Source organism: Ahaetulla prasina, chromosome 3, assembly GCF_028640845.1.
Source record: "Ahaetulla prasina isolate Xishuangbanna chromosome 3, ASM2864084v1, whole genome shotgun sequence".
Classification (NCBI taxonomy): Eukaryota; Metazoa; Chordata; class Lepidosauria; order Squamata; family Colubridae; genus Ahaetulla; species Ahaetulla prasina.
In genome coordinates, this window is record NC_080541.1 from 110,596,966 (window position 1) to 110,612,895 (window position 15,930).

Below are 15,930 nucleotides of genomic sequence, written 5' to 3' on the forward strand. Positions count from 1 at the left end.
CCAACGCGACCAAAGCCGTCTCTGTGCTGTACCCAGGCCTGAAGCCAGACTGGCACGGTCTAGATAAACAGTTTCCTCCAGGTACTGGGGGAGTTGCCAAGCCACCACACTCTCTACAACCTTTGCCAGAAAGTGAAGATTGGAGACTGGACGATAATTAGCTAAAATAGCTGGGTCCAGGGAAGGCTTCTTAAGGAGGGGCCTCACCACCACCTCTTTCAAGGCGGCTGGGAAAACTCCCTCCCTCAGAGAAGCGCTGATAATTCCCTGGAGCCAGCCTCGTATAATCTCCTGGGTGGCCAGTACTAACCAGGAGGGACACGGGTCCAATAAACATGTGGTGGCATTCAACCTCCCCAGTATCCTGTCCATGTCATCAGGAGTCACAGGATCAAACTCAGCCCAAACAATGTTCTCAAGACGCATCCGCGTCATCCTGTCCGGATCTACCCAATCTGTGTCCAACCCATCCCAGATCTGAGCGATTTTATCGTGCAGATAACTTCCAAATTCCTCAGCCCGACCTTGCAAGGGGTCCTCCTGAGCCCCCTGAAACAGAAGGGAGCGGGTCGCTCTAAACAAGGCAGCTGGGCGGTTATCTGCCGATGCTATAAGGGCGGCCAAGTATACTTGCTTTGCCGTCCTTATTGCCACTAGATAGGTCTGAATATGTGACCGTGTTCAGTCAGATTCGGAGCGGTAATCTAATTTCAGAAATGGTAGAAATCCATGGGCAGCACTAATTCTGTATCTAATGTAATTTTGGAACATAATTTGCAAACGGTGACGGTCCTAGTTCTTATACAATTATGAGGTAGGTTGCACTGGTTGATTTTTGATGAGGCCTGTTTCCTCGTTGTTGTTTTTTTAATGGATCCTGTTTGTATCTAAATGCATACAAGAAATTCAACAGATTCCCATAAAACCAAAACTCATATTAAGGAAGATAAACTGTTGTCCAAAATGGGAATAGTATTAAAAGATTTCAAACAGTTTTACATTTTAATTTATAATATTTTATTATTTGAATATGTTGCCAACTATAGAACAGTTGTCTTGTGATTAATTCTAGAAAAGATTGCTTTGTTTGGTATGCACTTCTTAATAAATCTCTTTGCTTTGCCTTGCTACCTTTTTCTTTTGTTTTCCTTTCACACTGTTTCTTTATACTTTGCTTTTGTAATCTTCATTCCTGTCCATTTTGAGGAAGTCACAATCATATTCCATGTGATTCTTTGCATTTGAAAAATTACTTTGAAAGAAAAATGCAACAGATAGGGAGTATAGAGGCTTTGAATAAAGTAGCTCTTACTTCAGAAAGAATCCCTCTTATCCCTCTTATCTTCTCTTCCTAAGTTAGACTAGATCTAACACTATTTTAGAGGGACATGGTGATGCTGAGCTTGTTGATTGAAAAGTCGGCAGTTTGCAGTTTGAATCCCTAGTGCTTGTCCCAGCTTCTGCCAACCCAGCAGTTCGAAAGCACATAAAAAATGCAAGTACAAAAATAGGGACCACCTTTGGTGGGAATGTAACAGCGTTCCTTGCGCCTTTGGCAATTAGTCATGCCGGCCACATGACCACAGAGATGTCTTTGGACAGTGCTGGCTCTTCGGCTTTGAAACAGAGATGAGCACCGCCCCCTAGAGTCGAGAATGACTAGCATATATGTGCAAGGGGAACCTTTAGCTTTACGTTTATAGTTACATATAGGGACTTTTTCTGTGACTGAAATTAGTTAAATCTAAATATAAAATGTGATCTATGTTAAATCTATTAACATAGATCCTTTCCTCTTGTCGTTCTATTCTGATATAATTTAAACAATTTATTTCTGGGCACTCTCAGGGAAAATTATATTGTAATGCTAGAGTTGTATCCCTCTCTCTCAATGTGCTGTTGAACAATAATATTTTTTGTGGATGAGGTAACTGGAATCTCACCAGCCTTAAGAGCCATCATTTCCTGTGCAATCTTCATATTTTGAATAGTAGAGACCCTTCAAAACTATGGTTTATTGCCTTTAACAGTAAAGGCCTTTACTGCCTTCAGAAGAGATTCATGAAAGCAGGCAGCCACATGGTGGCAGAATAGGCCAACATTATTGGGAACTTGGAATTTTGGTGTGATCCGAAAAGAACAAAACGTTATGACTAGGGTTCTGCAAGAAGACAAGAAGATTTTAATTAATGAAAGATGAAAGCTGTGAGGTAAAGCAGCAGGAAATTAGTTCTTTGTGAGAGACAAAAACTGGATGAAAGTAAGGAGATGTATATTCTCTTAAAGAATTAGGGAGAGTCCTGAATCATGGAACAATGCATCAGGAGGAAACAAGGTATGTATCTTTTTTGGTTACTTTGTCTTCCTGGAGCATTATGTATTTCAGTCTACTATTCTATACCAGAAGAAACCAAAAGTGGTTCTAAAGTAGCTAATGTGTTGAAGGATTTGAAACTGGAAGAACGGGAATTCGTTGATCGCAAAGCCCATCTCATTTCTGAAAGCACAAAGCAGTATTTCTCCCTTGATATTCATACTGGGGATATATTGATAAATGATAAAGTAGACAAGGACATTCTGTGTAGCCAGACAGATACTTGCATACTTTTATCTCAAATTGTGCTTGACAACCCTTTGGAATCATACAATATTGAAATAATAATAGACGACATAAATGATAATGCTCCCAAATTCTCTAAAAATGAATTTGAGATAGAAATTCCTGAGAATGTTCCTACAAATATGGCACTTCCCTTAGAATCTGCAGAGGATGAGGACCTAGGAGAAAACAGCATCCAAAACTATACGCTCAGCACCAATGAATATTTTTGGCTTCATGTGCAAAGGAACAAAGGTGGAATTAACAACGTGGATCTTGTTCTAAAGAGATCACTAGATAGAGAAAAGGTGCCACATCTCAATATCACCCTCATGGCTGTTGATGGTGGGGTACCACAGAAAACAGGCACTGTTCAAATTAACATTGATATTCTGGACATAAATGATAACTGTAATGTATTACTGTAAGTTTTGGCGGGAGTTTTAGGCGGGAAGTATCTCGCTTCTGATTGGATGCAGCCTCTGGCTGAAGTGTATATAAGGAGAGGTTTTTCTCCAGAAGGTTTGCTGGGTCACACTATATTAAAGAGCTGTTGTCACTAACCTGGTCTCCTGCCTCGTCAATACCCAAACCTAACATTGGCGACGAAGGTGGGATCTTGAGGCAGAGCACCAGAACAGAGCTGAACTCACTACGAGAATCAAACCCAGCAAGGTGATAGCGAATGCAGCGATGACCGGCTACACGCCACCCACTCCGTTTGACCCTGCCCAGGAGACATGGGGAATATATATGACCCGTTTCGAAAGTTTCCTGGAGGCAAACGAGCTACAGGGAGTCTCCGACAACCGCAAACGGGCTTACTTCATAAGCCACTGTGGGTCCGCAGTCATCGCCGTCGCAGAAGCTCTAGCGGAGCCAACACCGCTACACTCCGTATCGTGGCAGACCCTTCAGACCCTCCTGAAGAATCACTACGCACCAGCCCGTCCAAATACGCTCGACGGTACGAGTTTGGGAGCGAGGCAACAAGAAGGCGAGTCTATCAGCGACTACATGGCAGCCCTGAGACAAGCCTCCAAGCATTGCAGTACCGCGATCTGGACGAAGAGCTGCTGGAACAACTTATACGGGGGGTCAGAGACATCCGTTTGAGGAGACGGTTGCTAGCCAAGAGCAACCTGACATTGGCAAACGCTCTGGACGAAGCCAGAGCCCATGAGATGTCCAACCATGCAGCAGACACATTACAAAGCGACTCACGCCGATGGCGGGCGCAAAGCGAGCACAGTCCACCACGAAGAAACCTATCGTGAGTCAACCAGCGAAGAGGAGGAAGAAGTCCACTACACGGAAAATCGACAAGGAAGACCCGGAGGAATGCGGAAGTTGCGGGCGACATCAGCGCCAAAGATGTAAGTTCAGGGACGCCATTTGCGGCGGTGTGAAAGGAAGGGCACCTGGCTCAAGTCTGCCGAGCACCCCAACCTTCCACGAAAATTCAAATCGGCCAATCAGAGCGGCTCTGAGTCAGAGATGCAAACCCCACATTCCGCGAAATTTCAAACCAGCCAATCAGAGCGAGATCGGCGAGGCGACCAGCGATTGGCCAGGAAAGAAAGAGCGCGAAGTCAAACCGAATGACTGTTACCATAGACCACGCAGCTACCGCATCGAAGAAAAGATCTTCACAAACCCGACAATTGAAGGCGTACCGTGCCGACTGGAAGTAGACACAGGATCAGCTATCACAATCATGTCCTGGGACACTTTTGTGAAAGCCTTGCCGCACATCGCAGCGCAAGCTACAGAAACAACGGCTCCGGGTGCAGGATTACCAGGGCAACCGCATCCCTGTTCGAGGACAACGACCGTCGAGGTCAAATCTGGGACATACGAAAAGACCCTGCCCATCACGTTAGTCGAGGGAACCTTGCCAAGCTTGCTGGGGTTAGACTGGTTCAGGCGTTGGGAATGGGGTGACTGGCGTCCACGGAGCGGATGCAACCTGCAAAACGCCCTAATGGAGGAATTCGCAGGCGTATTCGAGGACCGTTTAGGCAAGTACAAGGGACCCCTATCTCCTTCAATTTAGACCCCCAAATAGCTCCCATTAGGTTAAAGGCAAGGAGGGTTCCTTTTGCACTCAAACCTAAAATCGACAAAGAGTTAGATAAATTAGTCAGCCAGGGGATACTAGTGCCAGTTGACCATGCCAAATGGGAGGCGCCAATCGTCACCCTATAAAACCAGACGGGTCCGTAAGAATTTGCGCTGATTACAAGGCTACCTTGAACAAAGCATTGCAAAAGAGCGCCTACCCAGTTCCAGTAGTGCAACACTTATTGCACTCACTAGGGCACGGACAAGTTTTCGCCAAATTAGACTTGGCACAAGCGTACCAACAGCTACCCGTAGATGCTAGCACAGCTGAAGCCCAGACCATTATAGCACCGGGTGCCTTTAAGTGCACCGGTTACAGTTCGGGTGAGTGTGGCCCGGGCTATTCAAAATTTGATGGAGCGGCTCCTACAAGGGTTACCGGAGTCGTACCCTATTTCGATGATGTGTTGGTATCAGGGAAGATTTAAGAGAACTGGGGAAGCGATTAAGGAAAGTTTTGGCAATTTTAGGGCGGCAGGATTAAAAGTCAAAGCAAGCAAGTGTCAGATAGGGTCGAATCTGTTGAATTTTTGGGCTATAGAATAGACAAAAGGATTCACCCACTGAGAGCAAAGTCAAGGCGATAAAGAGAGCCCCAGCACCCAAAAACAAGACAGAACTCCAGGCTTTCCTGGGTCTGGTAAACTTTACGCCGTGTTTTTAAAAGACAAGGCAACCGTTGCTGAACCGCTGCATAAGTTGCTTGGAAAAACACTGCTTGGTCGTGGGGAAGTCAGAGAATAGGGCATTTGAGGCAGTAAAAGTTTGCTATCAAGCGATAGCCTGTTAATACAATACAACAACAGACTGCCGTTAGTATTGGTTTGTGATCGTCCCCTATGGAGTAGGAGCTGTACTTAGCCACAGACTCCCAAACGGCACTGAAGCCCCTATAGCGTTCTATTCACGACGATGTCCCGGCTGAGAGGAATTACAGCCAGCTAGATAGGAGGCTCTCGCAATAGTGTCAGGGTGAAAAATTTCATGAATACGTTTTGGGAGAGACTTTGAAATTATCACTGACCACAGACCGCTATTGGGATTACTGGCTGGCGACCGCCCAACGCCAGTGGCACTATCACCCGGCTGACCAGATGGACTATTTTTCTGGCCGCCTACTCTTACAAACTGCAGCATCGACCTGGAAAGAGCTGGGGCATGCGGACGCATTGAGCAGATGCCCATTGCCGGGAAATCGAGGACCCTACTCCGGGCACCCCGTTCTACTAATTGACTCTTGGGACTCTGGCCCAGTCACATGAGGAAGTGGCTCGGGCCTCCTACCGGGACATTGTTTTAAGAACTGTAATCGGTTGGGTTCAAAGGGATGGCCGCTGCGCGGCGACCGTTTTAGAGAATTTGTAAAGAAAAGAGGGAATTGTCTGTGCAAGGGGTGCCTGCTCTGGGGGATAGGGTGGTAGTTCCAGAGAAGCTGAGAAAAAGTCCTGGAACTACTGCATGAGGGTCACCCAGGAATTGTAAGGATGAAGGGCTAGCCAGGAGCTATGTCTGGTGGCCCCTAATGGACAGGGAAATCGGTGACAGGGTTGGCCGATGCCAGGTATGTCAGGAATCCAGACCACTACCACCCACGGCCCCAGTGTTGGAGTGGGAGAAACCCCAAGGCCCTTGGTCCCGCATACACATTGATTTTGCGGCCCTTCCACGGCCAAACATTTCTAATTGTGGTGGATGCATTCTCCAAATGGCTGGAGATCATCTTAATGAAATCCACAACGCTGGAGCTGTCATTGCAGCACTAAAACACCTTTTCGCCACGACGGGCTACCGGACACCCTCGTGTCCGATAACGCCCACAGTTCACCGCAGCATTATTTGAAGGGTACCTGGCTGAAGAGGGCATCCGACATGCCCTCTCAGCGCCGTTCCACCCTGCGTCGAACGGCCTTGCTGAACGCTTTGTTCGGAGTGCGAAGAAGCGCTATCACGAAGCGGCCCGGGCGATTGGCAGGCACAGATCGACGCATTCCTAACCGTCCAACACAGGACCCCCTGTGTGGCCACCGGCCGCAGCCCAGCCGAGCTATTAATGGGGCGGAAGCTACGGTGCCCGCTAGACCGGCTACACCCGAACTACGTGCAGGGCGGGTTCAAAACAAAACCAGATAGAATCCGGGAATTAAACATAGGAGACTCAGTGTGGGCACATAATTACAGCGACGGCCCAAGCTGGAAGAGGGGGATAGTCATAGACAAAACGGGCCCCAAATCTTACCTAGTGGAAATAGACGATGGCAGAGTTTGGGGGCGCCACATAGATCAATTAAGAAACAGATTGAGCGATAAGGCAGAATTAGGCGAGACCAGCCCTGACTATGATTTAATTAACCCCACAGCTGACTGGAGCCGAGAACAAACAGAAAGCGTAGAACCAAACAGAGACTTATCTGAGTCAGGCGAAGTCCAGCGACACCCTCCGGTCCCTCTAGAGGACAGCAGGTCCGAGCCGGCGAATAATCCAGGGCCGGATGGCCGGGAGGAGGAGCTCAGAGGAACGAAAAGCCCCTCCGGCAAGCTCGACTCAACTCCAGAAAGTGAATTGCGCAGGTCCGGGAGAGTCAGGAGACGCCCCACGTACCTGCGGGACTACGTAGAGAAGTAATATGTAAATATTGGCAAAGTGCCTTCTGGGAGGGAAGGAGTGTAATGTATTACTGTAAGTTTTGGCGGGAGTTTTAGGCGGGAAGTATCTCGCTTCTGATTGGATGCAGCCTCTGGCTGAAGTGTATATAAGGAGAGGTTTTTCTCCAGAAGGTTTGCTGGGTCACACTATATTAAAGAGCTGTTGTCACTAACCTGGTCTCCTGCCTCGTCAATACCCAAACCTAACAATAACCCTCCTCAATTTTCCCAATCTGAATATAAGGTAAAAATAAAGGAAAACCTTCCTGCAGGCACTGCAGTGGGTAAAGTAGAAGCTACAGATCTTGATTGGGGTTTAAATGTGTCAGGTCCTATATATTTCTATTGGAACACTGGCATTCTGGTGGCAGGGGGAGGATTGAAGGATCTCTATATAAATTTCTGTTTATGTTTCCTGTATTGCTGGACTGTGGGAGGGGTTTTGTTTGCACTGCTTTAAATTTTTGTTTTTAAGTGGGGAAAATTAATTCCCACCTAAATCTCTTGTTATCACAAGCCTTTCAACAAAAGCTCCTTTTGGAACAACTTCAGTTTCAAGAGTCCTGCTTTCTTGGGAAGATTTGAGGGACAAGACCTTGCATTAGGCTGGAACTGCAAACTGGTCAAGCTGGAGAGGTAACAGCCCTACCGTGGGGACTGTGCACAGTATGTCTGCGCAGGGCGGCAACCATGAAGAGGCTGAATGCTAGGGGAGAACCCCCCCCTAAAAAAACCTAAGCAAAGGAGGCCCTCAATGCCTGGATCAAGGAGAACATTGCCTCAAGCACCCCTGCCAAAACGAGGTGGTCCATTGGCATTCAGAAGAAGGAAGGCTGGAATGGCAGGACCAATCCAGCCGGAAGCAGGAGATGGAAAAGCTCTATGATGACAGAGAACTGGAAAAAGCCCCAGACTGGCCGAAAAAGCTCCTGAGGGAAGCTATGAACCTCATGAGGGAGGCCATCCATGGCAGGTGGATCCAGGGCTCCCTGGTTTGCACTGTGAGCGAGGCAGGAGTGGAAAAAGAGGCTACAGATGAACGAAGGGGATCCCCAGCCCCAGGGACATCTATTGAAATCACAGGGGCTACTGGCGAATCCATTGCCACCATGGAAGATGCACCCAGGGGACATCTCAATGCAAAGCAAGGGCTGCGACTCAATGGGAGGAGCCTTCCACCCTTAGAACGGAAGGTGCCCACTCTTGGTGTCAAGTTTGATGGGAATTCCCAGCAACTGGGATTTTTCCTTACACACATGCTGACCTACATGCAGGAGTATGGGAGGGACATCCCTACAGATGGGGCCAAAGAAGGGGTGAAATGCTCCCAATTCGGTCTGATTTGCCTGAACTGGTAGTAAAAAAGGCTACTGGTTCGCCAAACTGATAGTAAAAATGTAAAAAAAAAAAGTTCCAATGATCAGGTGAGCGACACACGATCGTTGGAATTTTTTAAAAAAACTTTTAAAACATTTTTTTACTACCAGTTCTCTGGAATTGATAGTAAAAATGCTTTTAAAAAGTAAAAAAAGAGGCTCCAATGATCACAGCTGTGGTGCGCAATCATCAGAGCCTTTTTTTATTTTTAAAAGCATTTTTTACAACCTATTTGGCGGAATAGGTTGTAAAATTTTTTTTTACCTTTTAAAAGGTAAAAAAAAGGCTCTGATGATCACAGTTGTAGTGTGCGATTGTCAGAGCCTTTTTTAAATTTTTAAAAGCATTTTTTAAATAACCTATTTGGCCAAATACGCTGTAAAAATGCTTTTAAAAGTTAAAAAAAGGCTCTGAAGATCACGTGCCACAGCTGATCACACACTCCCACATGCTGTTCTACTTACCCCATGCCTCGTTTTGGCGTGCACTGTGCGTGCACAGGCACCTCATTTGGTGTGTGGTGTGCACTGCGCATGCACGTGCAGCACACATTTGGTGTGCAGCACACATGCTCAGCCAACAAACCGGTGATAAACCAGTTCAGACTTCACCACTGGGCCACAGTCAGGGTTGTCACACTGGCTCAACAAGGATCAGCTAAATGTTGGATAGTGAGCTTCCATAATGCAGATGCACTGGAGCTCCGCAACTTCAATTGCTTCATGACATCTCTGAGACAGAGATTTGAGGACCCCCTAGCTGATCTCAAGGCTAGAGACCGCATAAGGCAAGTTTGACAGTCGCCGAGTATATCAAAGAATTTTGTGACCTGACTTGCCATGTAGAATGGCCAGAGGAAATACTTGTGAGTTAGTTCAAAGATGGCTTAAATGATGACCTGTACAACACCGGGGGCGGCCTGTGGAGCCCCAGTCCACCTGGGAAGCTGAAATCGACCAAACTTGAAACCAGTACTGCGCAAGCCACTCCTGGAAGTGATCCCCAGCAGAAGGGAGATGGGAAGAAACCCAGCTTTGCTCTACCCCGACGTGCTCAACTGCCTGCTTTAATTGCAGAAAAGAAGGCCTCCACACAGCCGAATGCCATGTGAGGATGCCCACCCAGAAGGGAGATGGGAAGAAACCCAGCTTTGCTCTACCCCGACGTGCTCAACTGCCTGCTTTAATTGCAGAAAAGAAGGCCTCCACACAGCCGAATGCCATGTGAGGATGCCCACCCAGAAGGGAGATAAGCAGGTCAGAGGGAAACCCTCAAAGCACCACCGCATTCCAGAGACACCGCCCTATAGACCCATGCGGTCGTTGAGTTCCTGCTGAAATTAATTATGGTGTAAGGAACTCTGACCTCTCTGGTGGAGGAACCTGATCAGTAAGAGAGTGACTATGAAGACCCTTTGGTAAGTGGGGTTGTTGGCTCCCTACAACCCTATAGAACTGTTAATTCCATTAATGGGGAGAAAAGTGAGACTTAAAGCATTGCTGGATTTGGAGTGCACGAGAAGCCTAATAAGCCTGACTCTGGTCATGGAACTGGGCATTCAACTAAGGCCACTAAATACCCCAGTCTTGTTCTGCCAACTTGATGAGTCCATTGCAGGGGGCACCCTAGCCACATTTGCCACTGAACCACTCCAACTAACAATGGCAAATCACTCTGAAACATTGCTTTCATTGTGATACCAGGGTTGGACTGGCCCCTGGTGTCACAATGGGACTAACCTAGTTAAAGAAGTGGAACCCAAGAGTGGACTGGATGGAGGGGACCCTCCAATTCCCTAGTAATGAATTAATCCAGAGTGAGAAACCCCACCAGACTGGAATATTGCAGAGTGAGGAGGTAGTTGCGAACTGCAGTGAATGGACCCCTACTGGGCATCCACAGGGAATATCAAGACTTGATGGATGTTTTCAGCGAAGCAGCCTCAAATGAACTTTCCCTCCATAGGTCTAGAGACTGTGCCATTGAGATTTTACTAGAGGCCAAACTACCTAAGTCAAAATTTTATGCTATGTCTCCCCAGGAACTGGGTGAACTGTGACAATTTATAGACAAAAGCTTTGAGAATGGGCTCATCAAACCAGTGAGACCCAAGGTGGCCACCCCAGTCCTGTTCCTGGAGAAGGATGGTTTATAATGCTTATGTGTGGATTATAAAAATTTTAAAGCTATTTGCTAGGAAAATCTTTATCCCCTACCCCTAATGAAGAACATGCTGGCCCAACTGGCAAAGGGGAGAATTTTTTCCAAATCAGATTTAAGGGAGGCTTATTACTAGATCCAGATCCAGGAAGGGGATGAACAGAAAACAGCATTTAATTGTCCATTGGAATGTTTTCAATTCAAGGTTTTACCATTTGGGCTCCTGCTGTGTTCATGTGGCTGATTATGAGGTGCTGCATGAGCACTTGTATAAGAGAGTTTTGGTTTATCTTGATGATATATTAATTTATAATGAAATTAAGACTGAACATGTTAAATTGGTGCTGGAGGTCTTGAAGAAACTAAGGGCAGCTAAGTTGTTTGCCAAACTTTCCAAATGTGAGTTTTGCTAAGATAAAATAGATTATCTAGGGTACGGAATCTCTCACCGGGGGTGTAAATGGACCCCACAAAAGTCAGAGCAACCCTCGAGTGGGAAACCCCTGGCACTTGCAAGCAATTGCAGAGCTTCCTGGGGTTCACTAATTTTTATTGGCAGTTTATCCCCTCTTTTGCTTAAATAGTGTTGCCGATTACAAATCTGTTAAAAACCAAGGAGGTATATAAACCAAAACCTAGCCAACCACTGAAGTGGACTATGGATTGCCAAGCGACATTTGAGAAACTGAAAAGACTCTTTTCAGCCGAATCTGTGTTAAAACACCCAGACCCAGAGAAATCATTTGTAATCCAGGCCAATGCCAGTGATGTGGCAGTCAGTGCCGTTTTACTCCAAAAGAATGAAGAAGGCAAATTACAACCATGTGCATATACCTCTAGGAAATTAACTAAAACTGAACAGAGATGGGCAATATGGGAAAAAGAGGCTTCTGCAGTCAGGTGGGCATTCCAAACTTGGAGACATTTCTTAGAAGGAAGCAAAATATCTTTCCAAGTATGGACCAACCACAAGAACCTGGAAGCACTCAAAACCCCACAGAAAATGTCTCCAAAACAGGTCCACTGGGCACAGTACTTCTAATGCTTTAATTTCACTTTGAACTATTTACCGAGAAGGAAAATCTTTTTGGAAGATGCTTTGTCCAGACTACCACAATACAACAATGTCAAGGCAGAAGTAATTAAGCCCATGCTCCCAGCCTCCCAATTAGTGGCTAAGGTTGTCACACATTCTCAGGCAAAGAATGACCCCTCCACCTTAGACAATGCCACCACCACAGAATTCAAAAAGGCCTTGGAAACAGATAAGTGGCTTAGTGCTCATAAAATACTTACATAATAAAAGATGGGTTAGCTTGAGTGGGAAATAAGCTGTATATCCCAGCTAGGGAAACTATGTAAGCTTGTCATGACTCCAAATTGGCTGGTCACTTTGGTTTTGTAAAAACATTACTTTTACTGAAATGGCAATTCTGGTGGCTCTCATTGAAAAAAGACATAGAAAGCTATGTAACAAGTTGCCCCATTTGTGCTGTTGCTAAACACAGGCAAGGGAAAACCCCTGGTCTATTGTAGCCAATAGCCAACCCTTCAGCATCATGGAGAGAGAGCTCCATGGATTTCATTTTAGAATTGCCCAAGAGTTCTGGAAACACAGTGATCTGGGTTGTCACAGACCTTTTCTCAAAGCAGGTTCACTTCATCCCATGCCAAAAGATTCCTAGGCCCAAAGCCTTGGCTAAGCTGTTTTTGGTCCACGTACACTGCTTGCAAGGACCCCACAACATATTATTTCAGACAGAGGGGTCCAATTCAAACCCAAGTTCTGGAAAGCCTTTTTGGACCTACTTGGAACAGAACAGGGACTTAGTTCTAGTCATCATCCGCAAACCAAAGCCATAGAATGAACAGTACTGTCAGGCATGCTTCTGTTCAAAACTCAAGAAAGAAAAACTCCAACACTCCATGTTTATAGAGAAAGGTACTTTTACTGAGTATGAACTGAATGCAACAAAAGAAAAACAAGGTCTGAGGCAATAGGCGTGAAAATTAGATATTGAAAGCAATCCCAAATCCCTCCCCCCAAGGAACCAGGTTAAGTGTCCAATCCACATCTCCCCAAGGCGTCATGTGGGGCTCTTTTTCAGACGGGCCCCATCTCTCTGGTATGCCAGAACAGTTGACCTTGACAGCTATCAGTTCCTTTCACAGCTGCTTGAAACCTGTGAGAAGTTTCCTCCCTTTTCTTGAGAGGTCAGTACCTGCAGTGTTTTATTAATTATCAGCAGGAAAACTGGACTGAGCTATTGCCTATTGCAGAAGTGGCCTATAATAATGCAGTTCACACTAGCACAAGTTTTACCCCATTCGGAGTGGCCACAGGGCAAGAATTTAATGCTATGCCTGAGTTACTCTCATATGAACCAGAACTCCCTCCTTGAAACAGTGGATCAGTCCTTTGCAAACCATTTGGCCAATGGTCCACAAAGTCTTGGATAAAGCCAAAGCTGCACAAGCAGACAAGAAACATATACAACCTAGACCTTACAAAGTGGGAGACAAAGTTTACCTTTCCACTAATTTTCTAAAATCTTTGCAGCAGTCTAAATAGCTGGGCCCTGGGCCCTTTTCTGAGGGTGGGGGTGGCATGTCGAGGCCCATATATTTCTATTGGGACACTGGTATTCTGGTGGGAGGGGGGAGGATTGGAAGGATCTCTGTATGAAGTTTCTATTTCTATTTCCTGCTTGGAGAGATCTCTATACAAGATTTTGTTTCTGTTTCCTGCATTGCTGGGCTGTGAGTTTCTGTTTCCTGCATTGCTGTAGAATGGGAGGGGTTTCATTTGCACTGCTTTAAATTGCTGTTTTTAAGTGGGAAAATTTAGTTCCTGCCTAGACCTCTTGCTATCACAAGCCTTTCAATAAAAGTTCCTTTTGGAACTTTTAGTTTCAAGAGTCCTGCTTTCCTGGGAAGTTTGGAGAGGCAAGACCTTACAAAATGCACAAGTCACCTACTCATTCCATAGAACGCCTGAAAGAATAAACAGTTTGTTCTTTTTAAATGAAAGATCTGGAGAAATCACTCTTAGGGGACAGATTGATTATGAAAAAGAAAGGAGCTATAGCATAAATATCAGAGGAACAGATGGAGGAGGACTTTCAGGGCACTGCAAGATACTTATAGAGGTTGAAGATGTCAATGATAATGCCCCAGAAGTGTCCATCATATCTCTGAGCAGCAGCTTAAAGGAGGATTTGGCTTTGGAGAAGGTGGTGGCCCTCTTCAGTCTTAGAGACCCAGACTCTGGAGACAACAGCAAAACGGTCTGCTCCGTGCAGATGAATCTCCCTTTTGTGCTGAAACCCATCACAAACAACTTTTATCAGCTTGTGCTCCAAAGTCCCCTAGACAGAGAGAGAGTCTCTGAGTACAACATCACCATCACTGCCATTGACTGGGGATCTCCTAGGCTCACTTCAACAAGACTGATTAATGTTCAGATCTCCGATGTCAATGATAACCCTCCCCTTTTTGAAAAGTCTTCATATGACATGCAGATCAGGGAGAATAATATTCCAGGCTTGCTCATCGGCTCAGTCCATGCTCTGGATCTAGACACAAAGCTGAATGCTAAAGTGACTTTCTCACTTTTGTCTGGGAAGAGTGATGGCCTTGTGCCCTCTTACATCTCAATCAATTCTGAAACTGGAAACATGTATGCCCTCCGATCCCTGGACTATGAGCAGATAAGAGGCTTCAGAGTTACTGTGAGGGCATCTGATGGAGGTTCTCCTTCCCTGAGCTCAGAAGTGATTGTCCGAATCCACATCATAGATGAGAACGACAATGCTCCCTTCTTCCTGTATCCCCTCCAGAACAACACATCTCCATGCAATGAGCTGCTTCCCAAATCAGCCAAGGCTGGCTATCTGGTCACCAAGGTGGTTGCAGTGGATGCAGATTCTGGCCAAAACTCCTGGCTTTCCTATGAATTGCTGAAGGCCACGGACCCAGCCCTTTTCAGCATAGGAGCACAGAATGGGGAAGTGAAAACCAGGAGAGCCCTGAATGAGCGAGACACAAACAAGCAGAGGCTGGTGATACTGGTCAGAGACAATGGTCTTCCTCCAACGGAGTTGCTTAAGATTTTCTTGTGGATGGTTTTTCAGATCCCTTCCTGAGGAGGGTGGATGTCAGTGTGCAAGAACCGGAAGAAAATAAAACCTTGACCAAGTATTTGGTGATCTGCTTGGCTGCAGTCTCCTTTGTGTTCCTGGTCTGTATTGTTGTGTTTATTGTGGTCCAAATCCTCAAGAAGGATTCCCCAAAGCCAATTTCCTGCTACTCATCCTCACTTCCCACCTGCCAATTCTGATATCTCAGAGAACTGTGCTGATCCACAGACTGGGTCGCTTTCGAAGACTTACCGTTATTATGCTTGTTTGACTGGTGGATCCTTAAGTAGCAAATTCCGATTTCTCAGGCCTCTCTTTCCAGTCTTTTCAGTGGGAGTGGTTAAATATTCGCAGGTACCACAAGAATTCTGGTTGTGAAGATATCTCTCAGCAGGGTGCATATAACCAATTACATGAACAGCTGAGTTACCTTTAAGTATTTATATTTTTTTTCATATTATTTCACCAAGATTCTATTCTCTGCTTTTGAAAACTAATTTGGAGGCTGGGTTTTGCCAATGTGCTGAATTGGAATAAAATGTCATTCAGTAATTTGTAATTTAGAGCATTGTAACAATTTAGTTAATTTCTGAACATATTATATGAACATAAAAAGGTAAAGGTAAAGGTTTCCCTCGCACATATGTGCTAGTCGTTACCGACTCTAGGGGGCGGTGCTCATCTCCGTTTCAAAGCCGAAGAGCCAGCGCTGTCCGAAGACGTCTCCGTGGTCATGTGGTCGGCATGACTCAACGCCAAAGGCGCACGGAACACTGTTACCTTCCCACCAAAGGTGGTCCCTATTTTTTCTACTTGCATTTTTATGTGCTTTTGAAACTGCTAGGTTGGCAGAAGCTGGGACAAGTAATGGGAGCTCACCCCATTACA

At 45.9% G+C, this 15,930-nt stretch overlaps 1 pseudogene; it reads left to right on the forward strand.

Annotated features, from left to right (window-relative positions):
* The first annotated feature begins 2,307 nt into the window (after positions 1-2,307).
* Positions 2,308-15,420, forward strand: LOC131194989 (protocadherin beta-16-like; annotated as a pseudogene).
* The last annotated feature ends 510 nt before the right edge of the window (positions 15,421-15,930 follow it).